Source organism: Hyperolius riggenbachi, chromosome 3 (assembly GCF_040937935.1).
Source record: "Hyperolius riggenbachi isolate aHypRig1 chromosome 3, aHypRig1.pri, whole genome shotgun sequence".
Lineage (NCBI taxonomy): Eukaryota > Metazoa > Chordata > Amphibia > Anura > Hyperoliidae > Hyperolius > Hyperolius riggenbachi.
Window position 1 is genome coordinate 233,601,334 of NC_090648.1, and position 21,722 is coordinate 233,623,055.

The 21,722-nt window shown below is 43.5% G+C and overlaps 1 protein-coding gene across 4 annotated transcripts in view; it reads left to right on the forward strand.

The window, feature by feature from the left end:
- Positions 1 to 5,578: 5,578 nt before the first annotated feature.
- Positions 5,579 to 21,722, forward strand: part of NRF1 (nuclear respiratory factor 1) — a 101,484-nt gene continuing 85,340 nt past the window's right edge. Inside the window, exon 1 of one of the 4 annotated variants that reach the window (XM_068275962.1) lies at positions 5,579 to 5,704. The gene's annotated coding sequence lies outside the window, so the exon portion shown is untranslated. The remainder of the gene's footprint in view (positions 5,705 to 21,722) is intronic. The other 3 variants (XM_068275964.1, XM_068275963.1, XM_068275965.1) reach the window with 3 other exon arrangements.

Here is a 21,722-nt window from a genome sequence, read left to right on the forward strand (position 1 = left end):
GGAGCCCCCAGGGGGCAGTTTAGGACCTAATCTAAAAAATAGCGTTGAGATAGTGACAGGGAGTGATTAATGGGTGATTAGGGGGGTGATTGGGTGCAAACAGGTGTCCCAGGGGTGGGCAGGGGGGGTCTGATGGGTGCAGTGGGCGATCAGGGGGCAGGATCAGTGTGCTTGGGTACTTACTAGGAGGGCTGCAACCTGCCCTGGTGGTCCCTCAATCACTGGGACCACCAGGGCAGGAGGCAGCCTGTATAATACGCTTTGTATACATTACAAAGCGTATTATCCGCTTTACATGCGGAAGATCGGGGGTTAACAACCCGCCGCCGCTGCTAATTGGCTGGCGGGTTGACGTCGCGGGTGGGCACATCCAGCGTGCGATCCCCGGCAGCTAGTCCGCAACGAGCCGCCGCCGATCGGCGTATTGCGCGGTCGTTGCGGGCTCCACTTTGCCGCCGCCCCTAGGTAGGGGCGGCCGGCAAGTGTTTAAAATCACAATCCAGTAATATATATATATATATATATATATATATATATATATATATATATATATATATATATATAGATCTATCTATATATAGATCTATCTATATATAGATCTATCTATATATAGATCTATATATATATAGATCTATATATATATAGATCTATATATATATAGATCTATATATATATAGATCTATATATATATATAGATCTATATATATATATATATAGATCTATATATATATATAGATCTATATATATATAGATCTATATATATATATAGATCTATATATATATAGATATATATATATATATATATATATATAGATCTATATATATATAGATCTATATATATATAGATCTATATATATATAGATCTATATATATATAGATCTATATATATATATAGATCTATATATATATATATATAGATCTATATATATATATATATATAGATCTATATATATATATATATAGATCTATATATAGGTGGTTGGGAGGGGATCAAGGGATACATGGGGGGGGGAGAGCTGGAAAAAAGTTTATTTTTACACTAAAATCGCACAGCCTGTCACGGCTGCAGGCTGTGCGTCTCTCCCTGTCACACAAGATCCACAGTGACAGGGAGAGGGAGGCGGAGAGGGAGGCGGAACGGCAACTATGTTGCCTTTCGGAGGGTGATCGCTGTGATTGGCTCACAGCGATCACACGGCAGGGAGCCAATCAGTGACGGCTCCTGCCGATACCCGGAAGCCTTAGCTGTCATAAGACAGCTAAGTGCAGCCGGTTCGGTGCGCGCGATCGCGGCGGGGAGCGGCGGCGCCGGTGATAGAGATCTACGCCTTGCCAGCCAGGAGCCCATCAAAACAGGGCGTAGATCTCTATCACTGCGGTCCGGAAATGGTTAAGGGGGGGTAAACCCCTGGACCTTAAGTGGTTAAGCCATCAGAAAGCAAGAAAATGCTCAAAATAATTTTGATAGTAATTTTTCATTTACTTTTTGGTACTTTTTTAGTTGAAAAGTGCTGGAAAGTTATTTTAATTTGAAGATGAAAATTATCTACTAGGAGAAAACTCAGGTGAAAAAGTGAATTGCATATGGCCCTATGAGCGCTACTTCATTCCTTCTATGTACTATACTTCATTTTTAAACGATAATACTAGTAGTTTATGTGTATGGGTCCCCAATCCTCCATACACTTTTACACAGATTGCAAGTTAACTTCAATAAAAACACTGAACAGAATACAAAATCTAGAAAATGTGGCTTTTCCCAATTGATTTTGGTCAAAAAATTGGCTGAATATGGATCATTAAAACCGTTTTAGTTCAATCAGGTACGAGAAGGAGTGGAGGGGCATAGCTTTGGACTACATGGTGTAGTACAAAACTAGCAGTATCACTTTTCCAACTATCAAACATTTCTGAGCCATGTAAGGCTGTAAAGTGACTGATATTTGATGATCACTTTTCATTGAGGTACTATATATACTCGCGTATAAGCCTAATTTTTCAGCAAAAAAAAAGTACTAAAAAGGTACCCCATCGGCTGTTAGGCAAGTAAGTGGAGCAGAACGGATGGTGGAGCAGGTTTTGTTACTGGCAGAGGAGTGTAAGGATCTTGTACTAGTGATCCTGCTCTTGCCAGCTGGCTACCCGCTGTGACTGTGCCCCCCATCCTCTGCAACATGGTGTGCAGAGTGCGCTGCTCAAGACTACCTGTGTCCCCTGGCTTGTGGAGCGGAGCGTGCAAACAATGTGACAGCTGTGCAATGATCAGGGATTCTTCCTGTAGGGCAATCGCTGTGTCTCATATCTATGATGCCATCTAGAGGTGAGACACAGCTGTATCATCTTTGGGGTACATCTGGCTACTGTGTAGGGGGCTATATGGTGGAAGGCTGCTTATACGCGAGTCAATCACTTTTTCCTGGTTTCTGAGGAAAAGTGGGCACCTCGGCTTATATGCGGGTCGGCTTACATGGGAGTATATACGGTAAATGTTAATTGCCCACATGTACTGAAAATCCATGTATGGCTGTCTTTAGTAACATAAATGAGTTGATCCAGTTATTTCAGTGTATATTTCAGTGTTTAAAAGCCTATACAGTCCTTTTTTTTCCTCTTTCATTTTTAATATACAAGTTCAATATCCAATATCATTCCTCCTAACTTTTTGAGATAAGGAAGGGGGACACTTTAAGACACACCCCTGCCACACCCCCAGTCATGTATACCACAGAGAACTCAGAAGCAAAAGATTTTATCATTCAAACTACATTGATCCTTTCTATAATCATTAATTTTGCTTCATTTTTATTTGAATACAAGAAATATATCAATTTAAAAATGGGAATACAATTTAGAGTCAATTAAACATGTTCCAGTAGAAAAAAAATACATTTATTTATACAAATATGTAGCATAGCTCCCAACTGTCCCTTTGTTGGAGGGACAGTCCCTTTTTGGGAGCTCTGTCCCTCTTTCCTCCTCATTTGTCCCTCTTTCAGGACTTTGTTCCTATTTCTATGTAAATATATATATTTCTCTACTAAAAATATGTTTGATTGACTCTAAACTTTATTCCCAACCTTTAAATTGATATATTACTAATTGTAAAATGTTAATATGAAGGAAAATGAACCAGGATAGAAAGGACCAGTGTGGTTTAAATTATAAAACATCATATGTTTCTTATGAAATCTTTATGGTATGCGTGACTAGAGGCGTGGTGAGGGCGTGGCCAGGGTTGTGACAGGGGCATGGCTTAAGTTTCCCTTCTTCTCATCTCAAAAAGTTGGGATGTATGCTGTAAAGCAATCTTGAAAGAGGGAATGAAGAAGAGGGACAGAAGAATTTGGTTCCCAAAGAGGGACTGTCTCCTGAAAAAGGGAAAGTTGGGAGCTGTGCAATACATACATATATTGGCATACCTCCCAACTTTTTGAGATGAAAAAGAGGGACACTTAAGCCACATCACGAACACCCCCCTAGTCACGCATATCAAAGATTTCATAAGAAAAATGTTTTATAATTCAAACCACACTGGTCATTTCTATCCTGTTTCATTTTCCTTCTTATTAACATTTTAAAATGAGTAATATATCAATTTAAAGGATGGGAATAAAGTTTAGTCAATCAAAAACATTTTAGTAGAGAAATACAGTGGCTTGCAAAAGTATTCGGCCCCCTTGAAGTTTTACACATTTTGTCACATTACTGGGACAAACATACATCAATTTTATTGGAATGCAACGTGAAAGACCAATACAAAGTGGAGTACACATGAGAAGTGGAACGAAAATCATACATGATTCCAAACATTTTTTACAAATCAATAACTGCAAAGTGGGGTGTGCGTAATTATTCAGCCCCCTGAGTCAACACTTTGTAGAACCACCTTTTGCTGCAATTACAGCTGCCAGTCTTTTAGGGTATGTCTCTACCAGCTTTGCACATCTAGAGACTAAAATCCTTGCTCATTCTTCTTTGCAAAACAGATTAGATGGACAGCGTTTGTGAACCGCAGTTTTTAGATCTTGCCACAGATTCTGGATTGGATTTAGATCTGGACTTTGACTGGGCCATTCTAACACATGAATATGTTTTGTTTTAAACCATTCCATTGTTGCCCTGGCTTTATGTTTAGGGTCGTTGTCCTGCTGGAAGGTGAACCTCCGCCCTAGTCTCAGGTCTTTTGCAGACTCCAAGAGGTTTTCTTCAAAGATTGCCCTGTAATTGGCTCCATCCATCTTCCCATCAACTGTGACCAGCTTCCCTGTCCCTGCTGAAGAGAAGCAACCCCAGAGCATGATGCTGCCACCACCATATTTGACAGTGGGGATGGTGTGTTCTGAGTGATGTGCAGTGTTAGTTTTCCGCCACACATAGCGTTTTGCATTTTGGCCAAAAAGTTCCATTTTGGTCTAATCCAACCAGAGCACCTTCTTCCACATGTTTGCTGTATCCCCCACATGGCATGTGGCAAACTGCAAACGGGACTTCTTATGCTTTTCTGTTAACAATGGCTTTCTTCTTGTCACTCTTCCATAAGAGCCAACTTTGTGCAGTGCACGACTAATAGTTGTCCTATGGACAGATTCCCCCACCTGAGCTGTAGATCTCTGCAGCTCGTCCAGAATCACAATGGGCCTCTTGACTGCATTTCAGTGCTCTCCTTGTTCGGCCTGTGAGTTTAGGTGCACAACCTTGTCTTAGTAGGTTTACAGTTGTGCCATACTCCTTCCATTTCTGAATGATCGCTTGAACAGTGCTCCGTGGGTTGTTAAGGCTTTGGAAATCTTTTTGTAGCTTAAACCTGCTTTAAATTTCTCAATAACTTTATCCCTGACCTGTCTGGTGTGTTCTTTGGACTTCATGGTGTTGTTGCTCCCAAGATTCTCTTAGACAACCTCTGAGGCCGTCACAGAGCAGCTGTATTTGTACTGACATTAGATTACACACAGGTGCACTCTATTTAGTCATTAGCACTCATGAGGCAATGTCTATTGGCAACTGACTGCACTCAGACCAAAGGGGGCTGAATAATTACGCACACCCCACTTTGCAGTTATTTATTTGTAAAAAATATTTTTTTTATCATGTATGATTTTCGTTCCACTTCTCACGTGTACACCACTTTGTATTGGTCTTTCATGTGGAATTCCAATAAAATTGATTCATGTTTGTGGCAGTAATGTGACAAAATGTGAAAAACCTCATGGGCCAAATACTTTTGCAAGCCACTGTATATATATTTACATAGAAAAGAGGGACAAAGTCCTGAAAGAGGGACAAATGAGGAGGAAAGTGGGCCAGGGCTCCCAAAGAGGGACTGTCCCACCAAAAGAGCTGGTAGCTATGTATTAGAATTTAAAAGATGTTAATTATTAGAAATGAGACCTATATTAATAAAGGCTGAAATTAAACTTAACCAAATAGAGGAAAACTGCACATTAGAGTGTGATGTATACACACAACCCGTGACATTTTCCTTCGGATTTGGGCGCTTCAGCACTAAGGCGCTAGACCTTCTGCACATGGCTGCCAGGAGTAGACGGCACACGCGCCCGACGCCTGGTGACGTCATGACGACAGTGAGTCGGAGGCGGGGCGAGCCGTGGCAGTGTGTAGCGTGGGTTTCCGCAGCCATTGCAGCTCAGAGAGGTCCCAGCTAGAGTGTTACAGCGCAGGCTCGGTGTAGCGCAGCCGCTCTGAGGTGAGTGCCCTACCGCGCAATCTCCAGCTATCTCAGCCCTGCTGGCGCAGCCGCAACACGGAGCTCGGGCTCCGGGGCTCTGCCAGCAGCTCCGCCCCGCAAAGCCTGGCCGGGGAACACAGCGGGGGATCGGGAGCCGGAGCAGCGGCTGGGGGTGGCTCAGAAAAGGCGGGGAGGGGACAGCAGGCCGCGCTAGGCCCGTGTACACACCATGATAGACCGGGCTGCAGCGGGGAGAGAGCGGCGAGCAGTGCTGCAGTGTAGCGTGTGCAGAGGCCTATAGACCTGTGGGGAATAATAATGATATATGCACATTAGTCCTGTTTCCGTGCATGTACGGTGCACCGATCTGGCTGCTTCCACAAGAAGGGCCTTTTCTTCCCGTAGCAGTGTGCTATGAATGGGGACTATTATGTGACAGAGACAATGCTCCATGCCTGGCCACTGCTTATAATGTCCTTATTCTTATCTACCCTCACACTCCAAATGTTTGCTTTTACTATGCCTGGCACATCGGTCTTCATTCATAACATGCAGCCAGGGGGGCTTCTTCCACTGCAAACTTGTGCTACATATTTAATGTTTATAAGATGTGCTTGCATGTATGACCTTAATACATTGCATAATAATGTCCATGCCTGAAATATGAAGTTCATTATTATTGCTCCATACAGGTATATACATCAATACATGATGCTACTGTGTGTGTGTTATAACTGCATGTTTAAAAGCTGAATAAAAATAAAGAGGTGTTCTTTGAAGCTACTAATGCTCGCTTTTATTTCCAACTATTGCTATTGTATACTTGTGGCAGCTTTTTTGACCACAACTATCTGGAATAGGGAGGCTGAAAGGTGTTTTAGATGTAGCTACACAGATTTAACTAATAGCTACCGAATGTGATTGGGCCCATTCAAAATTGCAGTTCATTTTCTGCTAATTTCTCCCTGATCTTTTAAAATCAATGATGTTGATTTTGTATATAGGAAGGCTGGTTAGAAGTGAATTTATAATCTGACCACTGGAACCGGTGATGAGCCCCTCTGCTAATGCTGCTCTCCATGGGGCCCTATGCAGAGTATTACCGCAGTGAAGTGCTCTCGCTCACCTATCCAGCTGCCATGCTTCATGCTCTGTGCTGCTGCAATCTCCTGGTGTGGTGATGTGTAAGAGTAAGGGTTCAATCCCCCTCACAGAACTGGAAGTGCGCTGGCTGGAGAAGTGATTGTCAAAGCACTTGGTGCTAGTATGGTTGAGGTTAGCCAGCATGATTTTCAGCTAATGTGATTGGGTGGACAGCACCCTCACAGACTGCTAGGTTTCTGATAGGTTGTAGGCCAATTAGATTGCTTTAACTTGTAGACTTTGCTGTGATTGGAGAACTGTCCCCTTGGACTTTTAAGCTGCCTCAACTCAACCATACTAGCTGGAGCCTGGGCGCTAGTCTGCTTTAGGGACCCAGCAACTTCACAGCGAACAGTTCTCTAACCACAGCACCCTGTACAGCACAAAGTTTTATGATTGGCAGAATGGTGTGCGCGCATAGTTTACTACAACCTATCACGTTAGCGGAGTTTCCCTATGAGGTTTCCTGCTGGGTCCCCTAAAGTAGATTAACGGCCTTCCCCGCACTAATACTCTATATAGGGCACTGGGGAGATCAACATTAGCAGGGGGTGACACCTGGGGGAGCAGCGGTATTGAGTTTTAATAGATTTCATACTTAATCAATGAAAATAAATATTCAGTCTATTTATGGGCAGCAAGGTGGCATAGTGGATAGCACTCTTGCATTGCTTTTGTATGTTTTCCTTGTGCCTACATGGCTTTCCTCCAGGCGCTCTGGTTTCCTTCCACATCCCAAAAACCTACAGATAAGTTAATGGGCTTCCCTCTAAAATTGGCTAAAGACTTAGGGCCCGTTTCCACTATAGCGTTGCGGAATCGCCGGCGAATCACCGCAGGCAAATCGCATGCGGGTGCGATTCCGCATGCGTTTTTTGCCGCGATTTCGCATGCGAATTCGCATAGGTAAGGCTGTATGCGAATTTAACCATGTCACTGCCTGTGTAAATTAACATTAATACCTATGCGAAATCGCGGCAAAAAACGCATGCGATTTCCCTATTAAATACATTGCGTGCGATTCGCCTGCATTCCACACGCAGGCGAATTCTGAGGGCCCTACCATGCAGATTTTTTCTGCACAGAAAAACGTGCGGGGAAACGCACAAGTGGAAACAGTCCCATCCACTTGTACTGACTGTGCGAATCCGCATGCGGGCAACGCATGCGGATTCACGATAGTGGAAACGGGCCCTAAAGGTGCATACACACATCAGACTATAGTCTTTGGAAAATGAAAGATCACAGACCAATCTTACCACCCTTCATGTAGTATGAGAGCCATACCTTCACAGTCTTTTCTATGGAGCTGAACTCCCCATCAGAAAAAAAATCTTTGCACGATGCTGCACACAAAGATGCTGTACAGACACAAAAGATCAGTATCTGCAAAAGATCTGTTACTGCCAAAGAGCCGTTCCTGCAAATTGCATTCATAGTCTGAGATCTGCAGATCATCATACACACCTTGTTTAACTGACATTCATCTGCAGATCAGATCCACCAGGATGGATTTTCAGATCTGCAGATGATTGTCTGATCTGCAGATGAATGTCTGGCAGGAACAGATCTTTTGCAGATATTGATCTTTTGTGTCTGTACAGCATATGTGTGCGCAGTATCTTGCAAAGATTTTTTTCTGATGGGGAGTTCAGCTCCATAGAATAGACTGTGAAGGTATGGCTCTCATACTACATGAAGGGTGGTAAGATTGGTCTGATCTTTCATTTTCCAAATACTATAGTCTGATGTGTGTATGCACCTTAAGATGAACCATGGTAGGGATCAGATTGAGTCCCTCTAGGGGACAGGTGGTATAAAGACTATAAACGGTGGAAATCAATGCTGAAGATGTCAGCCCTATATAAATACTATATAATTATGATGTGCAATGTGTGGCATCAATGAACTTGATGCTGTGCTAAGCTATAGGTCATCTAACCCCATTTTCAGATGTGACTGACTTGCCTCTTGATCAGTAATCAGCGGAAAGTCAACCGATCGGATATATGTAGAAGTAATAGATCATTGGTGGATTTGATAAAAAGTGATTGAAGGTAGAAACACACTAGGCAGAAACGCTAGAGTTGCGGAAAACGCACATAATGCAAGTCAATGGGCCGCATGAAAAAAACGCATATGTTTGCATGCTGCAATGTGCTTTTTTTAAAACGCTGGTCTTGCTGCATATTTTTCCAAAACGCACATAATGAAAGTCAATGGTGACGCACCGGTATTGTGTTTTAGTGCGTTTAAAAAAAAAAAGTTTACTGTATTTCTGCTTTCTGTTAACTTTCTAGGGATTGTCATAAAACGTATTAAAAATGCGTTTATATATGCAACGCATGCAGAACGCAAGAAAAACGCATGTGCGTAACAAAAATGCAAATACATGGAAAACTCACTAAAAACGCATATGCAGGAAAATGCTACCTTTCCCGCACTGCCTAGTGTATTCCTAGCCTGAATCTGCCAGATATCGGTACATGCTTGCCAGATTCTTTTAGGGCTGGTTCACCCGGGTGTCTGCTGAGCTTTCGCTTGGCATTGCGTTCAAACGCCAGCGTTTAAAAGCTAGCTTTTGAAGGCTTTTAGGAAGCGTTCAAGGCTAGCAGTTCTGGTCCCTGCTATTGTTTCCTGCCATTTACCGCCTCTGAAAGCAGCATGTTGCTTTCGAGACTAGATGCAACGCTGGGATCTACCGCCAGGTTTTCATGAAAGCCTGCAAAAGCCAGCTCTAAACGCTCCCATTTACTTGAATGGGATGGCAGTAGATCCCAATAAACACCACAAAAACGCCCGTCTGAACCAGCCCTTATGATTAACCCCTGGCTGTACCAGTTAAGCTAGGTACACACACTAGATAGCACTAGGCAGAGGATCTAGCTTTGTGTACATGTGTCATCTAATGTTGCATTAAGATTTGCCCTCTCAATTTTTATGAAAATATATACAGCTTGAAATTGGACCAATCACTTTAAACCCAGATTACATGAATTGGTCCATTTTGAAGCTACATACATTTGCATAAAAAATTTCAGAAACTCTGAAGAATTTGTATCCTTTTAATCACCCTTAGAGGCCACACCATCATACAGGATCTTCTCAAAAAATTAGCATATTGGGTATCATTCATAAACCTGTTGTCACTAAGGCCCGGTTCACATTAGCGTTCCCTGTCCGGATTCGCCGGGCCGGATCCCGACCGTATACTGTACAAACGGAACGTACGTTCCGCATAGCAATGCAAAGGCTATGCGGACGTTCACACGTGTCCGTTCCGTACAGTTCGGAGCCGGACCGGACTCCGGACACTTTTCCAACATGCGCTATTTTTTGGGTCCGGATCTCCGGCCCACGCACCCGGACCGGAGCCGGACCTGAGCCTGACAGCACCATCCGGAACACAGAAACCAATGGGAAACGGAAGGCACAGAACACACTGCCTACAAACACCTGACGTTCTACCCCAATTCCTATGCGTATCCAAGCGGCCATTTCGGATGGGGACACATGGGCCAAGCATGTCTGGAGTGGAGCAGCAGTGACAGACGTGCTGGAGCTGTTTGGCAGAATGTCGGAGGTGGAGGTGAGGCCTACGGCGGAGGAACCTGATTCTACAGGTGCACCTTCTGCTGACACCAACATTTTTTTTAATTTAAATTTCGCTATTTTTTGCCCACGGATCCGGATGGCAGCCTGATGCATGCCTGATGCAAAAGGATCGGAACCGTAAGCTGGATCAGGTCCGTTTGCATGGCAAAACGCAAGTGTGAACGGGGCCTAAGGAGAATCAGTGCGGGAAACCCCTGCTGTCGGTATTTTAGACTTCTTGGTGGGCATTCATGAAAAAGTGTTCACGTGCGATAGTAGTGCGGAGATTTCCTGAACTAGGCTGTCGGTAGGCAGGCGGTAGGCTTGCGGAAGTACAGGAAGCAGCTGAGTTGATACATTTCTCCGTGTTCCGCTCTACTGCAGCTGCCTGGGAGGTCTGTGTGTCTCCATTCATTTACATTGTTATCGCCACATCAGAGGGAGCGGTACTTCCCGACCTCACACCACTTGCGGTGATCTTTATGAATTAACATTTTGCTACATTTTTTACAATAATCCAGGGCTGTGGAGTCGGAGCAATTTTGAGTGCCTGGAGTCGGGAAAAAATGCACCGACTCCTAATGAATTTGTAACTGTAATTATAATAGAAAATATGATAAAATGTTCTATTTCTCAGATAATAGTCATTAAAAATAATGTGTATATATACAGTAATAGCTGTGCTCAGTCCACAAAAATGAAATAAACCAATCAAAATTAGTTACTTGTGCTGCTTCAATAAAGCAGTCCCCATATTTTTAAAGTCAGATATACATATCTGATTGTGACTGTACAGTATATATGATGTGTACACAGGAATCTCTTATATATACTAAATAACGTCTATGCTGTAAAAATAAAGCCTGATGTGTAGCTGTGTCACTAATAGAGATGGTCAATGAGATGGAAATAATTCTGCATTGATGCTGGTTTATGCAAATGTACGCACTCTCTTTGCTCATGAAATCAAATAATTTGATATGTTGTTAAAATTTGGTTTGGTGACTACAAATTAAAGGGTACCGGAGATGGATGAAAAGAGTGTTATACATACCTGGGGCTTCCTCCAGTCCCCTTCAGGCTGTCCACCTCCACCACCTGGATCTTCTGCTATGAGTCCCGGTAATTCAGCCAGTCAGAGCAGTCTGGCTACATGCCGCTTCCACAGCCAGGAGCATTCTGCGTCTGCGCAATAGTGCTGCGCAGGTGTAGTACGCCCCCGGCAGCGGAGTGTGTGCATGCACACTACACCAGACTGGCTCAAGTACCTGGACATATAGCAGAAGATCCAGGTGGCGAAGGAGGACAGCGAGGGACTGATTAGCCTGAAGGGGCCTGGAGGAAGCCCCAGGTATGTATAAAACTTTAATTTCATCTGTCTCAGGCTTACTTTGTTACACAGTAGTACTATACTCTACATATGCACTCCCCACAGAGCTGCAGGGAATCCACTGAGAATTTTGTGCACATTGAACACAGTGGTGTTGTCTATCACCCATAAACCTGGTTCAGATTGTGCATGAAGAAAGTGTAGAGGAAGAATCTCCTCATTTCCCTGCAGAGTACCTGCACATCACTCTTACATGTACCAACAGTTACATTGCCTAGGGCCTGATAGATGTTCTTTGTTCCGTTCTGTACCTTTTACAAGTACTCTTACCAAGGACTAGTTTTAGTCTAAAGGGAATAAATATAGTAGTCTACATATCCTTCTCACTTCAGTTGTCTTGTAAAATTCCTAAGCGTTGGCAGTTAAGAGACGAATTTCACGTTACATACTGTTAATCAACAAAATTGTAATATGCAAATTAGAGGAGTTGGAGTCTGTGGAATCCTAAACTGAGGAGTCGGTGGATTTTTGGACCGACTCCACAGCCCTGCAATAATCACCGCACAAGGCGGTGATTTATCGCTCTGCTCGGTAAGGTCAGCTTTTCATGCGGAAGGAGCCTTTATGAATGCAGAATTTGCTCTGTGGTCGGTAAAGTCAGCTGTTTTAAGCATTTCCGCATGCGGAAATGCTTTATGAATGACAGCCATTGTGATAAAGTTCATTATTTTCTGTAATGTACTAATAAACATTAGACTTTCATATATTTTAGATTCATTACACACAACTGAAGTAGTTAAAGCCTTTTATTGTTTTTCTTATTGATGATTTTGGCATACAGCTCATTAAAACCCAAATTTCCTATCTCAAAAAATTAGCATATTTCATCTGACCAATAAAAGAAAAGGGTTTTTAAAACAAAAAAAGTCAACCTTCAAATAATTATGTTCAGTTATGCACTCAATACTTGGTCGGGAATCCTTTTGCAGAAATGAGTGCTTCAATGCGGCGTGGCATGGAGGCAATCAGCCTGTGGCACTGCTCAGATGTTATGAAGGCTCAGGATGCTTCGGTAGCGGTGTTGGGTCTTGCGTCTCTCAACTTTCTCTTCACAATATCCTACAGATTCTCTATGGGGTTCAGGTCAGGAGAGTTAGCAGGCCAATTGAACACAGTAATACCATGGTCAGTAAACCATTTACCAGTGGTTTTGGCACTGCGAGCAGGTGCCAGGTCATGCTGAAAAAATAAATCTTCATCTCCATAAAGCTTTTCAGCAGATGGAAGCATGAACCCACTTTTGAACCAGAAACAGCGGCAGAAGCGCCTGACCTGGGCTACAGAGAAGCAGCACTGGATTGTTGCTCAGTGGTCCAAAGTACTTTTTTCGGATGAAAGCAACTTTTTACATGTCATTCGGAGATCAAGGTGCCTGGAGTCTGGAGGAAGACTGGGGAGAGGGAAATACCAAAATGCCTGAAGTCCAGTGTCAAGTACCCACAGTCAGTGATGGTCTGGGGTGCCATGTCAGCTGCTGGTGTTGGTCCACTGTGTTTTATCAAGGGCAGGGTCAATGCAGCTAGCTATCAGGAGATTTTGGAGCACTTCATGCTTCCATCTGCTGAAAAGCTTTATGGAGATGAAGATTTCATTTTTCAGCACGACCTGGCACCTGCTCACAGTGCAAAAACCACTGGTAAATGGTTTACTGACCATGGTATTACTGTGCTTAATTGTCCTGCCAACTCTCCTGACCTGAACCCCATAGAGAATTTGTGAGATATTGTGAAGAGAAAGTTGGACGCAAGACCCAACACTCTGGATGAGCTTAAAGGGAAGGTTCAGGGACAGTTGAAAAAAAAATAAAAATCCGAATCCACTTACCTGGGGCTTCCTCCAGCCCGTGGCAGGCAGGAGGTGCCCTCGGCGCTGCTCCGCAGGCTCCCGGTGGCCGACCTGGCCAGGCTGGCGGCCAGGTCGGGCCTCTTCTGCGCTCCATTGTGCGTTCCAAGTAGTTCTGAGCTCAGTAGTTCTGAGCCTGCGCAGTACAGCCCGGAGGACGTCCGATGACGTCAGCGCGCCGGCGTGGAACGCACAATGGAGCGCAGAAGAGGCCCGACCAGGCCACCGGCCTGGCCAGGTCGGGTCGGCCACCGGAGACCACCGGGAGCCTGCGGAGCGGCGCCGAGGGCACCTCCTGCCTGCCACGGGCTGGAGGAAGCCCCAGGTAAGTGGATTCGGATTTTTATTTTTTTTCAACTGTCCCTGAACCTTCCCTTTAAGGCCGCTATCGAAACATCCTGGGCCTCCATAACACCTGAGCAGTGCCACAGGCTTGATTGCCTCCATGCCACGCCGCATTGAAGCAGTCATTTCTGCAAAATGATTCCCGACCAAGTATTGAGTGCATAACTGAACATAATTATTTGAAGGTTGACTTTTTTTTTTTTTTTAAAAACACTTTTTTCTTTTATTGGTCGGATGAAATATGCACATTTTTTGAGATAGGAAATTTGGGTTTTCATGAGCTGTATGCCAAAATCATCAATAAGAAAAACAATAAAAGACTTGAACTACTTCAGTTGTGTAATTTGAGGAGAAAGGAGGCAGAGGCACAGTTAAAGCAAGTAGAAATACCTTTAATCCACGGAGTGCTGACACGCGGGGTTACAGTGAGGGTGAGGGGATGCCTGACAGCTGTTTCGCTAGGAAAGCTTCTTCAGAGGCAAAATTTAGGAAATTTATGTTGGTTCCTAAATTTTGCCTCTGAAGAAGCTTTCTTAGAGAAACAGCTGTCAGGCATCCCCTCACTGTAACCCCACGTGTCAGCACTCCGTGGATTAAAGGTATTTCTACTTGCTTTAACTGTGCCTCTGCCTCCTTTCTCCTCAAATTGCAAAAGTGTATGCTCTGGAGAGCACGTTTGGCATGGAGTACGCAATCCGGTGAACCCAGTGTCCATCCACCCACATCTAGTGCCAGTCTGTTCCTTTTCTACATACTTCATTTGTGTGTAATGAATATAAAATAGATGAAAGTATAATGTTTATCAGTACATTACAGAAAATAATGAACTTTATCACAATATGCTAATTTTTTTAGAAGATCCTGGACACCACACTGCTGTTCCTGCTCCCCTTACTATTGAAACAGTATTGCTCTGCTATAGCAGAGTAATGTGTCTGTACAGCACTCAGACCCTGAACTGCAGTCTGAGTAACTAAGTCCTTATCTCTTTGGGTGACAACAACAATTTGGTGTGTTTACACTCCTTAAAGGACACCTGAGGTGAAAATAAACTAATGAAATAAACAATTGTATCTATCCTACTTCTCCTAAAAATTACTTTTTAAGATCTTCCATAGTTTTATTTTATATTTAAATCTGCTTTTTACGTTTTTTTTTTTGTTATTGTTTGACATATTCATTGAAGTATCTGAACCATTGACCCTTTTTATCTCTTCCCTGATCTCATAAGCCATTTTCTGTTAGGAAAGTGTTTTATAGGGGTAATTTCTTATCAGTGAGGGTCACACTGTAGTCTGACCCAGTCCTGACTCAGACAGGAACTGCCACTTACATACCCGATGTTTAACTCTTTCAGGCAGAGAAGGAAAAAAAGGAACACAGCATAGTTTTTTGTGTGCTAGGCACTGTACATGCACATGTCTCTCATCATGTCACATGTCACCTCGGTATCCTTTAAGTATAGGGCTAATCAGATTGAGAAGGGTAATTATTGATACATGACAGCTGAATAATTAGCTTTTAAGTAATTCATCATATCTGATTTGCTTTATTTAAAGGATACCTGAAGTGAGAGGGATGTGGAGGTTGCCATATTTATTTCCTTTTAAACTATGCAAATTTGCCTGGTTTTCATTGTGTACGTCTCGTTCCCTGTAACAGCAAAAACGTAATGGAATAGAAAAGTTGTACCTTTTGTTATGCACGCGCTGCGTCACATACAGCCAATGAATATCCTTCTTATGTAAGGTATTCTTTAAAGTTCTGCTCTTGCACAGGGGACTTTTGCTTACTGTAGTGCAAAAAAGTGCTCTTAAGACAGAATCTGTGCTAATCCTTACAAAGCACCCATAACCCCATGCTTCACACAATGTCAGTGTAAATGAAATTAAAAAAAATGCACATATAGAAGGTATAGTTTAGCATATGACTGCCGAGCCAGTTCCCTGTTCCCCATGTCTTCATGTAGAGCCAAATACCTTTTGGTCTTTAGCAATGAGCTAAAAATTCACCAAGCATGCAAACTATTTTTTCAGGAACTAATAGTTTGCATCTGCTGATCCAGAAATCTACACTGATTAAAGGGGCCCATACACTTACCGATTTTCCCACCGATATACAGCCGATTCGATCACTGTGATCGAATCTGCTGTGAAATCGTTGCGCAAACGCTGACCGAACGATCGATTTCAGTCTGAAATCGATCATTCCCGTCCGTGCGGAAGATTTCGCTTGATCGCTGGCGGGACGGGAGTGCGTCGATAGTGGCGTTCGAATGCCCGACGACCGACGTTAGTGGCAATACATTACCTGGTTTGGCCAGAGTGAGTCCCCGCTGTCACCGCTGCTTCTTCTCTGCGCTGGGCTCCGAGTCCAGCAGCCCTTACTTCTTCCTGTCCCGGCAGGAAGTTTAAACAGTAGAGCGCCCTCTACTGTCTAAACTCTCCCGGACAGGAAGTATAGTGAAGCTGTAGCCCAGAGCGGAGAAGAAGACAGCGGGGGACAGCGGCAGCTTCAGAGATGGTAAATCGATTCACAATCTGTTTGCAGTAAAGGCAGCCATAGGATCCCTCTCTGATCAGATTCGATCAGAGGGATCTATCTGTTGGTCGATCTGATGGCAAATTGACCAGTGTATGGCCACCTTAATTAGATTTTGGAGCTGCCACCAATACTTCCTGTGTCTGACTAGCCCTTATAAATTTCAGCTTACCACTGACTGGCAGGCCCAAGTCTTAAGGGGCCCATACACTCAGCCGATTTTCTGGCCGACCGATTGATCGTTTGCAAATCGGTTGGCCAATCGACCGATCGATGGCCGATTTCGATTAATTTCGATGGATTTCCATCGAACTGGCAGGGTGGAAAATTTAGGTCGATCTGATGAGATTGCTTATCAGTTTGCATTGGCCTTAATGGAAATCTGTTGGCAAAAAGATGCCATCAGATCGAATTTCAATAGATTTCAAACTGAAATCTATTGGAATTCTATCCTGGTAAAAAATGTTCTAAAAATGCATCAGATAGATCATCAGATGCATTTCTTATCTATCTGCTGCCAATCTGACGAGTGTATGGGCACCTTTACTGCCGTTTGTAAACAGTGTTTCATTTCTGGCTTGCTATACAGTCTCTCAGTGCTTCTTCAGACACTAATTTGACACAGGATCTTGTTGTGGCGCTTGCTCTCTTGTTTCTCATTGCCCTATTAAAGACTGATACAGAACTGTAATAAGAGATACAGATAGAGACCGGATATGGGATGGGGTTGACATGGAGCATATCAACAGCTCCAGTCGTGTAAATCGGACTGTAGTGCATTTGGTTTGGCCAAGCCACCCTATGGTTATTAGATATTGTTTCCATTAGATCATAAATTAATAGTTTATAAACTTTATTTATTTTTAAAGCGCTAACATACGCAGTGCTGTACAATATAGATAGGCGAGACAATACAATGTCAAACAATATAACATTAGGACATGACAGCGGTAAACAATAGTACACCAAATTAGTGAAATAATAGACAATGGTGTGCAGATTGAAAGGTAGGCATAAATGTAGAAAACCAATCCATATGGTGGTGAAGAGCACATAGGGAAGAGGGTCCTGCCAAATATGCTTACAATCAAAGGGGTGGAAGCCTGGGATACATGGGGTGGGGTGTTGGCAGTTTAATGAGGAGATTGGTTTACTATATGGATATTCTATTGTAGTCCAAAAACATCTACTAAATTCCATTGTTGTAATCTGTTATAGGCGATAGTTAAAAATAATTTCTGACAATCCTTTGTGCCAAAAAACATTATTCGGTGTTCTGTACTGGTGTGTGGAGCAACATGAGGCAGGGGTAACACTTACAGGGCTGTGGAGCCAGTACAAAAATCATCCAACACCAAGTACCCAAAATTGCTCTGACTCAACTCCACAGCCCTTGCAGGGCTATGGAGTGGGTACAAAAAGTATCCAACTCTTCAGTTTATGAAACCAACTCCAGGTACCCAAAAATAGCTCTGACTCCAACTCCACTGCCCAGAACGTATATATATATATATATATATATATATATATTTCATTGTTATAAGATCGCAACGGTGGGGAAAAGTTGCATTGTGAATTAGAGGTGTGATGTGAAGCATACAGTACATTGAAAGTATGCTTTACTGCCGCTGTAAACGTGCATGTTGTCCATGCATTCAAGAACTTTAAACGCAGTAGAAGGAGTTAGAGATCATGAGGCTAGGTGTTCAAATTTCGCCAGGCTTCCGACGTGGACAATCACAGCGGACCTGATGAATGATCCGCTGTGTCCGCCCATGCAACCTCAATGTCTAACACGCCATAGATACTATGATATGTACAACATGTCTGTGTTCTGTGTGGTGTCCGTAAAAGTCATACAGGGTTGGACTTTAACCACTTACCGACCGCCCACTGCACAGGGGCGACCGGAAAGTGGATCCCGCAAGGACCAGCTCATGCCCAGAGGCGGCGGTCCTTGTAGGGGCATGGGCGGAGTGATCGCGTCATCCGTGACGCGATCCTTCGCCAGGGACTGGCTCCGCCCCCCTCGCGTTGTAACCCGCCGGCCGTTCGAAAGCGCCGGCAGGTTACTAGCACCCGGATCGCCGCATACAAAGTGTATAATACACTTTGTAATTTATACAAAGTGTATTATACAGGCTGCCTCCTGCCCTGGTGGTCCCAGTGTCTCAGGGACCACCAGGGCAGGCTGCAGCCACCCTAGTCTGCACCCAAGCACACTGATTCCCCCCACCCCCTGCCCCCTGATCGCCCACAGCACCCCTCAGACCCCCCCCTGCCCACCCCCCAGACCACAGTTTGCACCCAATAACCCCCCTAATCACCCATCAAATCACTCCCTGTCACTATCTGTCAACGCTATTTTTTTTTTTTTTAATTCCCTAAACTGCCCCCTGCTCCCTCCTGATCACCCCCACCCCCCCCCCCCCCCCTGTGTACTGTATGCATCTATCCCCCTGATCACCTATCAATCACCCCCTGTCACTGCCACCCATCAATCAGCCCCTAACCTGCCCCTTGCGGGCAATCTGATCACCCACCCACACCAATAGATCGCCCGCAGATCCAACGTCAGATCACCTCCCAAGTGCAGTGTTTACATCTGTTCTCTACCCTAAACACCCACTAATCGCCCATCAATCGCCCCCTGTCACTGCTACCTATCAGATTAGACCCCCATCTGCCCCTAGGGCACTCAATCACCCGCCCACACCCTCAGAACGCCCTCAGACCCCAGCCCTGATCACATCGCCAGTGCATTGCTTGCAGTTGTCATTTACAGAGATATTTCTCCCACCCAGCATCGGTATGTGTAAAAATACACCCCAAAACACATTATACTACTTCTCTTGAGTACGGCGGTACCACATGTGTGGCACTTTTTTACACCCCAAGTGCACTAAGGGGCCCAAAGTCCAAGGAGTACTTTTAGGATTTCACAGGTCATTTTGCGACATTTGGTTTCAAGACTACTCCTCACGGTTTAGGGCCCCTAAAATGCCAGGGCAGTATAGGAACCCCACAAATGACCCCATTCTAGAAAGAAGACACCCAAAGGTATTCCGTTAGGAGTATGGTGAGTTCATAGAAGATTTTATTTTTTGTCACAAATTAGCGGAAAATGACACTTTGTGAAAAAAAACAATTAAAATCAATTTCCGCTAACTTGCGAGAAAAAATATAAAATCTTCTATGAACTCGCCATACTCTTAACGAAATACCTTGGGGTGTCTTCTTTCTAAAATGAGGTCATTAGTGGGGTTCCTATACTGCCCTGGCATTTTAGGGGCTCTAAACCGTGAGGAGTAGTCTTGAAACAAAAATGACCTGTGAAATCCTAAAGGTACTCATTGGACTTTGGGCCCCTTAGCGCAGTTAGGGTGCAAAAAAGTGCCACACATGTGGTATCGCCGTACTCAGGAGAAGTAGTATAATGTGTTTTGGGGTGTATTTTTACACATACCCATGCTGAGTGGGAGAAATATCTCTTTAAATGGACAATTTATACATAATACACCCCAAAACACATTATACTACTTCTCCTGAGTACGGCAATACCACATGTGTGGCACTTTTTTGCAGCCTAACTGCGCTAAGGGGCCCAAAGTCCAATGAGCACCTTTAGGCTTCACAGGGGTGCTTACAATTTAGCACCCCCCAAAATGTCAGGACAGTAAACACACCCCACAAATGACCCCATTTTGGAAAGTAGACACTTCAAGGTATTCAGAGAGGAGCATGGTGAGTCCGTGGCAGATTTCTTTTTTTTTTTTTTTTGTCGCAAGTTAGAAGAAATGGAAACTTTTTTTTTTTTTTTTTGTCGCAAAGTGTCATTTTCCGCTTACTTGTGACAAAAAATAATATCTTCTATGAACTTACTATGCCTCTCAGTGAATACTTTGGGATGTCTTCTTTCCAAAATGGGGTCATTTGGGGGGTATTTATACTATCCTGGAATTCTAGCCCCTCATGAAACATGTCAGGTGGTCAGAAAAGTCAGAGATGCTGGAAAATGGGAAAATTCACTTTTTGCACCATAGTTTGTAAACGCTATAACTTTTACCCAAACCAATAAATATAGGCTGAATGGGTTTTTTTTAATCAAAAACATGTTTGTCCACATTTTTCGTGCTGCATGTATACAGAAATTTTACTTTATTTGAAAAATGTCAGCACAGAAAGTTAAAAAAAAATCATTTTTTTGACAAAATTCATGTCTTTTTTGATGAATATAATGAAAAAAGGAAAAATCGCAGCAGCAATCAAATAGCACCAAAAGAAAGCTTTATTAATGACAAGAAAAGGAGCCAAAATTCATTTAGGTGGTAGGTTGTATGAGCGAGCAATAAACCGTGAAAGCTGCAGTGGTCTGAATGGAAAAAAAGTGCCTGGTCCTTAAGGGGGGTAAAGCCCACGGTCCTCAAGTGGTTAAGTTCCGCTACCACAACCGACATGTCCAAACAGACCCTATAGAATAGATAACATATGATCCAATCATTGTTTTGGCTGTTGCGGAGAACGATCTGTCTGATTTCCTCACCCCAAGTGTGAACCTATCCTGGTATACATTTTGCACATATAACGTAATGAAGAACAGAGGCGCCAACAGGATAAAATCAATTCTTAAAACTTTTAAAATTGCTTACTAGGCAGTGGTGGAGTTACCCCCTGCAAGCCGACACAAAAACTGTGTATTCAAAACAATCAAATTTATTGGTACACTCCAGGGGTTTTTTGCAATACGTTTCGCAGGTATATTCCCGCTTCCTCAGGCAATAAAAAAATAGGAGTACACACAGTACAGTCTCAAGGTCACGATAAGCGCCTCAGAGGCACTTATCGTGACCTTGAGACTGTACTGTGTGTACTCCTATTTTTTTATTGCCTGAGGAATCGGGAATATACCTGCGAAACACGTTGCAAAAAAAACCCTGGTGTGTACCAATAAATTTGATTGTTTTGAATACACAGTTTTTGTGTCGGCTTGCAGGGGGTAACTCCACCACTGCCTCCTAAGCAATTTTAAAAGTTTTAAGAATTGATTTTATCCTGTTGGCGCCTCTGTTCTTCATTACGTTATAATTCATATCCACCCCTGGTGGAGGGGGATACCCCTTTCTTTCTACTGTCTACAGTGAGGGACTTCTTAATCCTTAATGAGGACAGGCTAATCTCACC